General features: G+C 32.6%; 1 long non-coding RNA gene across 1 annotated transcript; it reads left to right on the top strand.

The window, feature by feature from the left end:
* Positions 1 to 3767: 3767 nt before the first annotated feature.
* On the top strand, positions 3768 to 5229 carry LOC127838008 (uncharacterized). The gene is made up of 3 exons (XR_008029600.1): positions 3768 to 3903; positions 4379 to 4489; positions 5206 to 5229. It is a non-coding gene; the product is annotated as an uncharacterized LOC127838008 (long non-coding RNA).
* The last annotated feature ends 5697 nt before the right edge of the window (positions 5230 to 10926 follow it).

Raw genomic sequence — 10926 nt, 5'->3', positions numbered from 1 at the left:
TTGTTTATAATGTAATTAATTTCAATCATTTAAGAATAAAGGCGGTTAAATAAGTAACGCTAATTCTTTGTGTTCGTCAGTTATTTCCCAGATTTTACCATTTTGCAACAACGTTATATCAACTAAGATATTCAAAGTAGAAGAAGGAGCATATTGACCTCGAATCAAAAAGTTAAGAGTTCTTATATATTTTTATTGCAATGACTTTCATTTATAAGTACTTGTGACATAATACTCGATGACATGACACATTAGGTACATGCAAGTGCATTATTAAAGGGTATTAGTTGTAATGAATACAAAAGCGAGCGAGACACGAATGATCAGATTGATAAAATTTAATCGCATTTTAGCGAATATTTCACAAGATGCAAATATAAGATTTTTTATTCTAAATGGTCAACTATATAGAAAAAATATGTATATTGGTCTGATTAAGATGAAAATATTCATTAAATTTCTATATTTATATTATGACTTATTTGATGGGAATATCTATATCTATGGCACTAGAAATTTTATTCGGAAGAAAAGGCATTTGGAATATGAACTCAGTCCGGATCATCTTAGCCAAGCTTTAATTGATTATATTTGATACTACAACGGTTTGTTTTGGGTTATGTTGATGCAGTAGTTCATATACATCATTAAGTGTTTTAACATATTCATTCTCCATATGCGATCGGTAGTAGTGATACGTGTTATTGTTTTTGTTAAATCTATTTAAAAGCATTTCTGTACTTAAATCTAATATTTTATATATGGTAATTTGAACGTTTATAAATTGCAAATTCTGACTATATACATACATGTTGTTGACACGAATATGACCTATATGAAATCTATTTATTTCAACTTTATCCTATACACCTTCGTAACATTTGAATTATGTCTGGATATTGGTTCCTTCTCATGAATATAGGACCGCGTGTTATTATTGCATTTTCTCTCCAGTTTATGTCTAGAAATGTTTTTATCTACTATAAGGATTTATGAATTTAGCATCAAGTAGTTGAGTAAATGGGGAAATTATGGGAATTAATTACACAACAAAGAAACAAATAAAATAATTATTCCAAGAAGAAAACACTTGACAAAAAATTAGCAATACTCAATTCAATAAAGGTTTATTTGCGAACTGTGCCAAAACCTAGTTATATATTTTATCAGTTTAGTTTATGGATGTTTTACCCAACCTCACTGTATATGATTGAAATGTAAACTAATTATTATAATTAAAAAAACATGTATGAAATTGTCGTTCATTGTATTGCATTCTGACATTTACATGCATGTGTAGTATATAAGGGATACCTTAAAGAATATGTAAATCTCTGATGCGGCAATTCTTTGATCTTTGACATTTAATTTAATATAAATTTTCTCAAACCGATTCAGAGAGGCACATTACGCTTTTATTTCAGACAGTTAACTGTAAGAAAAATGATCTTGACTGTCTGATCTTTATCACTGAAATGGAACAAAACTGTTTTATTTGTAGTAAATAATTATGTGAAATAGTTATTGAAAGACATGCACAAATCCAGACATTTCACAAGTTATGCGGACGGGTAAACCGATTTATATTTGCTAGATTGTAGTATATTTCGTATAGCAAAGCAGATCACTCTGTCTTAAATGTGACTAATACAATTTTTTCGAAGGTGTTTGAATTCGCGTCTTCGCATTCAAATCAAAACAGTGCATTGTTGTTGTTAATCTGTGTGTATCTTTTTGAAATACAAATTGTATGAAATACACCCATATATAAAAAATAATTAATATTTACAATTCATGACCTTTGTATGCGTGAAGCATTTGCGAACATTTATGAGATTGTTTATTATAAGGTTAATACAATATGCCACAGATGTGATTTTAGAAAATAAATCTGTTTCAAATCGCAAGCAATATTGATTGTACGTAACTTCGTGTTAATGACCCGTTAACTCTAAATCGGATCTAAATAACATACTTCAAGGTCACGAATAATGTTTACTTTGCGCTTGAGTAATACCCATTTGGTTTAGACTATAAATGACATTAATTAAGTAAGATATATGCTTAACTAAGCGGGACACTGCAGATGATTGGTGTTGGTCAATTTCTGTGTATGATTTTAAACGTCCTGTTCAAAAATTGTCAAATTACAGTTTTTCTATTTTCCAACGTTTTGCACTATTCATTTGATACAATGACCTTTATTTATTTTAACCGTATGTTTTAGACAAAAAATCTTCAAGACTTTGTATCAACATATGTGAACGTAGAACTGAGTGAACCAAAATACGATTTGATCATGCCAGTTATTTATGGTAGTTTATTTATTTAAATTCTAAGAAACACAGCAGAGCTACTTTTCAGTGGAAACCATCAAACAGGTAGAAGATTTTGAATTGCAGATAATATTAAAGAATTATTTGCCAAATACAGTTTTGCCTGGAGAGTTTATGATTGAAAAAACAACAACTTTTGATTTTTCCTGATGATCTTCCTCTTTTCATTTAAAATAATAATACTGCTCTTGTGAATCATTTGGTGAATTAAAAGTCCTTTTAACATATTAAAATGATTACATAACACCTGCAGTCATCTTTAAAGTGTATTTTTCACATCGATATATGTTAATATCGCTATAAATCTATAAATGCCAGATATAAATCAGGCTTACGAAATAGGATACGTGCACTATCATTTAATGCCATTTAATTATTCTAATAACTGCTCGTGCATCATAAAAACATACAATGCATTAATTAATTCAACAAGTTATTAGGTTTATTGCGATAGTTATTCCCAATGTATGTAAATATATAAAAGAAGCTCTAGTTATAAGCAAAACGATCCTGAAAAAATACTTTTAAATAGATTTCACCACCCCCTCGATAGTACTTCCCAGCAAACATGAGACGTCTTTTAGACGTCTTAATTTTGTTGTTTTACGGTCGCGACGTCGCCGCCAAGTAAACAACGTCTTTTCAACGTCTTTTTAGCAATATGATAATAACGTCTTTTTAAAGACGTCAGAAAGACGTCTTTTTGGCGTGGAAAATAATGACGTCTTATAAAATACGTCGAAAAGACGTCTTTTTACTGAGATAATAATGACGTCTTTTAAAAGACGTGAAAAAGACGTCGTTATAACGTAACAATATAAAGACGTCTTAGAAAATTGTAAAACAAACGTCTTTTCAACGTGTTTTTTAGCAATATGATAATAACGTCTTTTATAAGACGTCGACAAGACGGCTTTTTGGCGAGGAAAATAATGACGTCTTTTAAAAGACGTCGAAAAGACGTCTTTTTACCGAGATAATAATGACGTCTGTTGAAAGACGTAAAAAAGACGTCTTTATAACGTAACACTATAAAGACGTCTGAGAAAATTGTAAAATAAACGTCTTTTCAACGTCTTTTTAGCAACATGATAATGACGTATTTTAAAGTACGTCGTAAAGACGTGTTTTCAGCGATATATTAATGACGTCTTTTAAAAGACGTCGAAAAGACGTCCATTTAACGTTACTGTATACAGTCGTCTGAAAAAGTCAATTGCTTATTTATTATAACGTTTTTTTCTGTGCTGTGCTGTTTTATAAAGTATTGTTCTATACTAGGCAATTGGTCATTTTCCTTAAATTCCCATATGAATTGCGCTTGATAACAATGGTTTCCTTTTTTTTGTAATGTCTCTGCAGGAGTTTCATATACTTTTAGATGATATATTATGTATTGATTAAAACGAAACATTATTAATGTATTAATCTGTGGATTTTTGTCATAGGAATTAATTTTAAGAAACGCAAATTAATGTACGATCGACTTTATCTTCATGCAGCATGATTTGTTTCCCCTGAAATAAATAACGCCGTGACGTCATCATCGAACGCGGAAAGTATAGAGGTTACAATATAGTAAAAGATTTCCTACACAAATTCAATGTAAATGCAATAACTTTAACGAAAAATAAAGTCAAACTTTTGCGCATAGAGACCCTCATAACCATACCTTTTCTCGAAGAGCATTCCAAGCCGAATTGATTTAAGCAATAAAAAAGATAGGTCACGCGACATGTAAGAAAGAACTCGCCACGAATCAAAAGTCACTGTTTTACGGCCATCTATTTACCGGCTTCTATCCAGTTCATGAGGGTTTCCCGCCATCTGTCAAAGTCTTATGTAGTCTCCAATCTTCAGATAAAAGAGTGAATTTCTAGTAAACAACAATGTTTTCCCTGCCACATGCACACAGAAATATACTAAAATAAAGTCATGGCAAGTAACCCTACAGAGAACCGTGTCTTCAAATAAATGATGTTCATGTTTTTAGAGAGTATAGCATTGCACTCCAAAAAGATTTAGTATATTGTAACCTAGAGTGCGCTGTTTTTCGTTTGCGTCGTCTCGTGGTGTTTAAATTTTAAATTATCACAGTCACTACTTTATTATAGAGTTTTAAGACACAATAACAATGGACAAAGAACAACCAGGTAAGCATGTTCAAACAATAACGTGAAGTACGGGATGATCGAGATTCCTTTTTGTATTGAATATTCTAGAGCTATTCCAATGATTTGTCATATGTTTTCGTGTCAAAGCTTTATAGCTTGTAATTCACGTTGTTGTTTGTCCTAGTAACAGTTTGAACTCCGATAAAAAGTAACTGAAAATAAGTTCTAGCTGGCAGCTAAGTGTGTTTCAAGTTTGTACATGTAATGTCAGAGGTGTCTTCACCATTTAATTGTGATGATTGGCTGAGGCAAATTCTAGTCAATATAAATTGCCGCCATCGAGTCTTTTGATGATTTTTGCTTTGGCAGACTCTTGATTCAGATTTATTCTGAACGCGAATTATTTCAGCTTAGGCAAATTCGTACCACGGAGACGTCATACCAATTTATGCTTATACTCATTTATTGGAGATTTCGTAATGTATGTGAATAAACATAAACTGACTAGAAAAAAGGCACGCTAATTTTCCCCATCAAATGGGCACTGACCCCCTTCCCCCAAAACTGAAAAAAATCACAGTTTCTAGTGAAAGGGCTTTTTACCAATGCCTGTACCACATGATTATAGAAAATCCCATGCATGATCATTCACCACACAAGTATGTGTGTGTGTGTGGGGGGGGGGGTCAAACTCAGTGCTTTACAGATTACAAGACAGAGATTGAGTGCATTGAAAATTATACTTTGGGTTTCAGATGACGCCAGTTCGACCCCAATCAGAAGCCCACCAAATAGTAATTTACCTTTATTCATCAGAAATATATTACAGTAACAGTTATAATATTAAATTTCTATATTTATATGTATAGTCAGTGTTAGCTTTATTTCACCCGACTATTCTATAGATGTACCCAAATATAAGTAACATCCCCTCAGGAATGTTCTTAGATTCATGTATCTCGTTTTCCAAAAATGAAAGTTACATGTACACCTGGAAATTTAATTTCCCTATGAGTAACATATGGCATGAAACTTATCCCCTTATATGATTTTCACATGCTGGTTTCCTCCATAAATGAAGGTAATAGTGCCTCTTACCCTGAGTGTAAAAATACACAGTTTACAAACAACCATTACAAAATATATATCGTTAGCGTAGGAACTTGGAACTGCATCCTTAAAAAGTACATTGTGTCAAAACCAACTTTCATGGAGGTTTAAATATAACATAAATGATTATAATTGTTCATCGCAAGGTTCTTTTTCAGACACTAAAACGCCAAAAGGCGTTGGACAGTCCATTAGCAATTACCCAATGCCAGAAGCTAGTAAGTTATTCTGTCTGGTAATATTTTAACTTAAATTATTTGATTGCATTTAAGAAATAATATTTTTCTATCATTGTTTGTTGTCAGAGGTCCAGATAAGATGCGTATTTGCGTAAAATACGCATGAAAAAAAAGAAAATACGCATGGCTTAAAATGTTGTTGAGTAAAAAAACTCCTGGCTAAATCCGGATCACGCATCGTGTGCAATTTCAATGCGTATTAGCCATTTATACATGAATAGAAGTTCATGTAATCATGACTGGTTCCCGTCATTGTGTTCACACCAGTAAAAACGTAGTGACATCACCATCTATGTACAGAATGTGGTTCCCGACCTAATTAACTCCTCAGTCAGAACGGTATCATTTCATTTTGGCCCACGATAAAGGCTGATGTTGACACAACGGACTCTCCGCTGCAATGTTGAGAATCGATATACGCTAATTGTGAAAACATTTGACATCACATTCGAAAAAAAAAAACGAATCGCCCAACTTAAAGCATATAAGTTTTGCTATCAGTTCATCTCTTGTGTGGCACTATGGAAAAACCTTTCTCCTTCAAGCACTGTTTAAATGGCAGCCGAAATACACATAAATAATAAACAAGTTTTACGGATACCACCCGCTTACCATTCAGATAACGTGACTAAGCACATGTTAAAACGGTTACATATTTTAAAATCCAGTTTGCAATCAATGAATCCACTAAAATCATTATGTAATGCGAAAACTTGCTGCTTGCTTGTTTTTCGTATGACCGTCACGATCTGTGCCGCCCTGTCCGGTAGTCCCTGTCCCGAAAGCGCTTTTTTGTGACATTTTCCGCAGCGTCTGCATGTGTTTGTGTTTTATTGTCATGTAAATAAAACAAAAATTAATGGCGAGCCAGTTATAAATGGTCGATCTCTATTAAGTCGACATCGTCATTAGTAAAACCAGAACAAAATGTACGCCCTATTATTGACAGTATATTAAATACAACAAAAGTTATTGCTTTATTAGTTTATTGTGTACAAAACTGCTTGTAATAGCAAGTTAACACTACATGTACAATTTATTATTAATTCTGGTCCTGTGAACATAAATACTCCTTAAATTATCGGATTTTGATTTTTACTCATCAATTTAAAAATTCATGAGTGAAATACCCTTTGGCTGAAAAAATTATCTGGAGCTCTGTTTGTTGTCGAATAACCCACAGTAAGGTGTATAGATGTGTAGGAATTAAATCACGAGTGATTTGATAACACGCATCTATGATCTATACTCGATCCTTACTGTGGGTTATTCGACAATAAACCATAATAGAAATTTATTATTTCGATTCTAACACGATTCTGCTTGATTTGGTTCAAGCTTTTGGGCGTGAACTATATTTTTCAATACTCCTCCCTTCTTAGAACAAAGGTTACTATATAGTGACGTCTTTGAATTGTAAAAAACATATGACGTCGTTTTCATTCATAAATATTTTGCAAATGACGTCACTTGCATTGAAAACAAAAATTGTAGAAACTAAATGACGTCGGGGTTCATTGATGCTACTGAAAAGCTGACATGCTATAAATGTCTTCTTTATAACGTTTCCTAACAAATAACATTCTTTGTAGGCGTAGTTATGCCACGTATCACCAAATATACAATTTGTTGTTTGATTACGTTTATATACATGCTACATTTATTGCATTTCTTTTACAGCGGGTTTTAGCACGTGCATTTTACTGCAATATTTTATTTATTTATTCGGAACTATTTTCAAAACATTAAGCTCTGCCCATAACTATTGCAGAATAACCCACACTTGATTTCCTCTTTGTTTATAGAAAACAAGTCTGTTGTTGTGTTAGAATGATAATTAATGAAAATCAAAATTATTATATGTTGTATTAAAGGATGTCTTGTAAATGTTCATATGTTTCATTTTAGGATTCCAGAAGCGAGTATTGTCGATGCTTGCTGAAATTAAGACCATGCTGCAGGAACAGGCCAGAGTACAGCCTATTATACCAGGGCAGGATGCACTTGGTGGCATTGAGTCGTGGACTGGTGGCCCATGGGAAACAGTCGAGGAGTTTGGGGAGCTGGAAAACACGCTCAAATCTGTTGAAAAACGACAGCAACTAGTAAATACGTAAATTGAATTTGTTTAATGTGCAATTTTATACTTATAAATGGTACATCAGTCATCGAAATAAGCATTTTCAATTTACCAGCCCGAAAATTGGTACATTCATGTATATAAATATAATTTATATGAATAAAGAAGGAAAAGTCACTCGCCCGACACTTTTTATCCGTCCGACTCAAAATTTACCAGCCATGGTGAGTAAAAACAGCCTAATTTCAATGACTTACTATGTAAAGCTTATGCATTTACCGGTATCTGTGGATTTAGGCTTTCCTACGCCCTTAATTGCCAATAAGGCCCCTTAATTGAATACAGTGACAAATAGTTGACATAGTTTACAATGTAATATACCAGTCGTGATATTTTAATCAACATAAACTAATAATTGTAAAAAAATACGGTATTTTAGAACTTTTAGTTTTTCGAAATTCCTAGTTTACAGTCCTTTTAATGTATGTACAATATAAATACTTAGTTTTAAATAAAAACTCTTGACATTTCATTTGTAATTCTATTTGGATATTCCATTGCCCCATCACATATCTCGGATTCTCCTTTAGAGCACTCTTTTAAACATTCACAATTAACGTTGCCTCTTGGTAATTGTACCTGTTTGAATTTTTTACAAACACCATTTTGGGAGCATCCACTTAATTGTCTATCACAGCCTATGTTTATCTTAAGTTTGCATTTTGATTAATTATGTTCAGATATGTAAATGTGTCGTGTTCTGAGAAAACTGGGCATAATGCTTGTGTGTTAATTGTCATCCCAGATTAGCAAGTGCAGTCCGCACAGGCTAATCAGGGACGATAATTTCTGCTTTTATGGAATTTTTCGTTTAAATGATGTCTCTTCTTAGCGAAAATCCAGTTTAAGCGGAAAGTGTCGTCCCGGATTAGCCTGTGCGGACTTCACAGGCTAATCTGGGATGACACTTTACGCACAAGCATTTTCCTCAGTTTTCTCAGAACACGACACAAATTATACATAATTTGTTAAAGACACCCAATGTCTCTTTTGATAATGCAATGCACAATATTAGTATTTTCATACGTTCATGTGTACATGTATTCAGCCTCTATAACAAGTTAGAAAAGCATTTTAATCATAATCACATGCCTGTGTGTATGACATTTGTGTCTCTTTAATATGCCCTCTTGATGTATTTCGAGAAACATATTAATCCAATGTTTTGTAAATTTGTTTTCCGTTAGAAATTACGACAGAGAAAACTGATATAGTCATATTTGATTATTTGTATTTTGTCTCTATATTGTAAAAATGCTATAAGTTCTTGTATATTGCGTCCCTACTGACATCTATGAGACAAACGATTGTAATATGTAACTATCATATGAGTGTGCATATATGCATTGCGTCTCTTCTGTAATATTGACTTTGTGTAATATAGTGGCCCATGCTTTTTTGTATCATGTCTCTCACACTGTAATATAATGATATGATTTCTCGTACACCAAGTCTCTACTGGTAATTTATTGATAAATATTTAACACAAATACTGACATATCATTGAATGTGTACTTTTGTAACGCATGTGTTTATTGACAGATCATGGTGTCTCTTTAAAAAAAACATTAGAATTACGAAATGTGTTCATGCATGTTGCGTATCTTTTGGGCAACTTTGAAACAAATCATTCAATTATCAACATAACTATGTTTTTGAAAGTTACGATTATAAAAAATAAATGTAAAAAAATTCAGATATAATATGTGAGAAGCAAATCATTGTAATGTATAATAAATTTCTTTGTTATGTATAATATATGATGTGTTATTTCAGAGACGTAGATGTTACATGTATCTACGTCTCTGGTTATTTTTATATGACCGTTGTATATTTTGTGTTGACATAAATTAAACGAACAGAGATATAGAGCCCACAAGATAAAAATGTACAACTATATTCACCTACGCATATTTGTGTTTTGCCCGACCCAACCCCCATTTTGCCTCTGCTCGTATAATTAATCAGCATCTTTGTTATATTTAATTATTTAGCACTACTCATTCCTATAAATTTATCGGTTCTTGATTTATTTCAACACAACTTTTTCATTTTCATTGTATCATGTGACTTGCCTGTTTATGTACATATGTGCATGTTCACATGGGCCTATGGCCTACTGATTCTGAAATAAAATCTTTAATGTAACTCAAAACGTGATAATTCTGTGTCATGGCTTAATTGTTATTGATTATGTATTACAGTGCTGTATATTTAGATAGTCTTTTCAAAGAAATAGACAAGCTCTACTTGCCCTCGTCACGAAAAGACGTTGAAAAAACTTTCAAAAACCACACCGACAAAACTGTATAAAGACGTCACAAAAGACGTCTTTTTACGTCGCGAAAAGACGTCAAAAAACCTTCAAAAGTTTTAATGACGTCTTTTCGTGGCTTAAAAAAGACGTCTTTATTATGTCTTTTCTTGGTTGTTTTTGAAAGGTTTTTTGACGTCTTTTCGTAACGCGAAAAAGACGTCTTTTTGCGACGTCTTTATTATGTAAACACATGTGATAAAGACGTCGCAAAAAGACGTCTTTTTAGCGTCACGAAAAGACGTCAAAAAACCTTTCAAAAACAACCAAAAAAAAGGCATAATAAAGACGTCGCAAAAGACGTCAAAAAACCTTTAAAAAACAACCAAAAAAAAGACACAATAAAGACGTCGCAAAAGACGTCTTTTTTCACGATGCGGAAAGACGTCAAAAAACCTTTCAAAATAAGACGTGATAAAGACGTCGCAAAAAAGACGTCTTTTTCGCGTCATGAAAAGACGTTAAAAAAACTTTCAAAAACAACCAAAAAAAAACACATAATAAAGACGTCGCAAAAGACGTCTTTTTCACATCTCGAAAAGACGTCAAAAAACCTTTAAAAACAACCAAAAAAGACACAATAAAGACGTCGCAAAAAGACGTCTTTTTCATGATATGGAAAGACGTCAAAAAACCTTTCAAAATAAGACGTCATAAAGACGTCGCAGAGCAA

The sequence above is a fragment of the Dreissena polymorpha genome, chromosome 7 (genome assembly GCF_020536995.1).
Source record: "Dreissena polymorpha isolate Duluth1 chromosome 7, UMN_Dpol_1.0, whole genome shotgun sequence".
Lineage (NCBI taxonomy): Eukaryota > Metazoa > Mollusca > Bivalvia > Myida > Dreissenidae > Dreissena > Dreissena polymorpha.
Note: the sequence above shows the minus strand (reverse complement) of the source record. Positions and strands in the feature narration are given on the sequence as shown.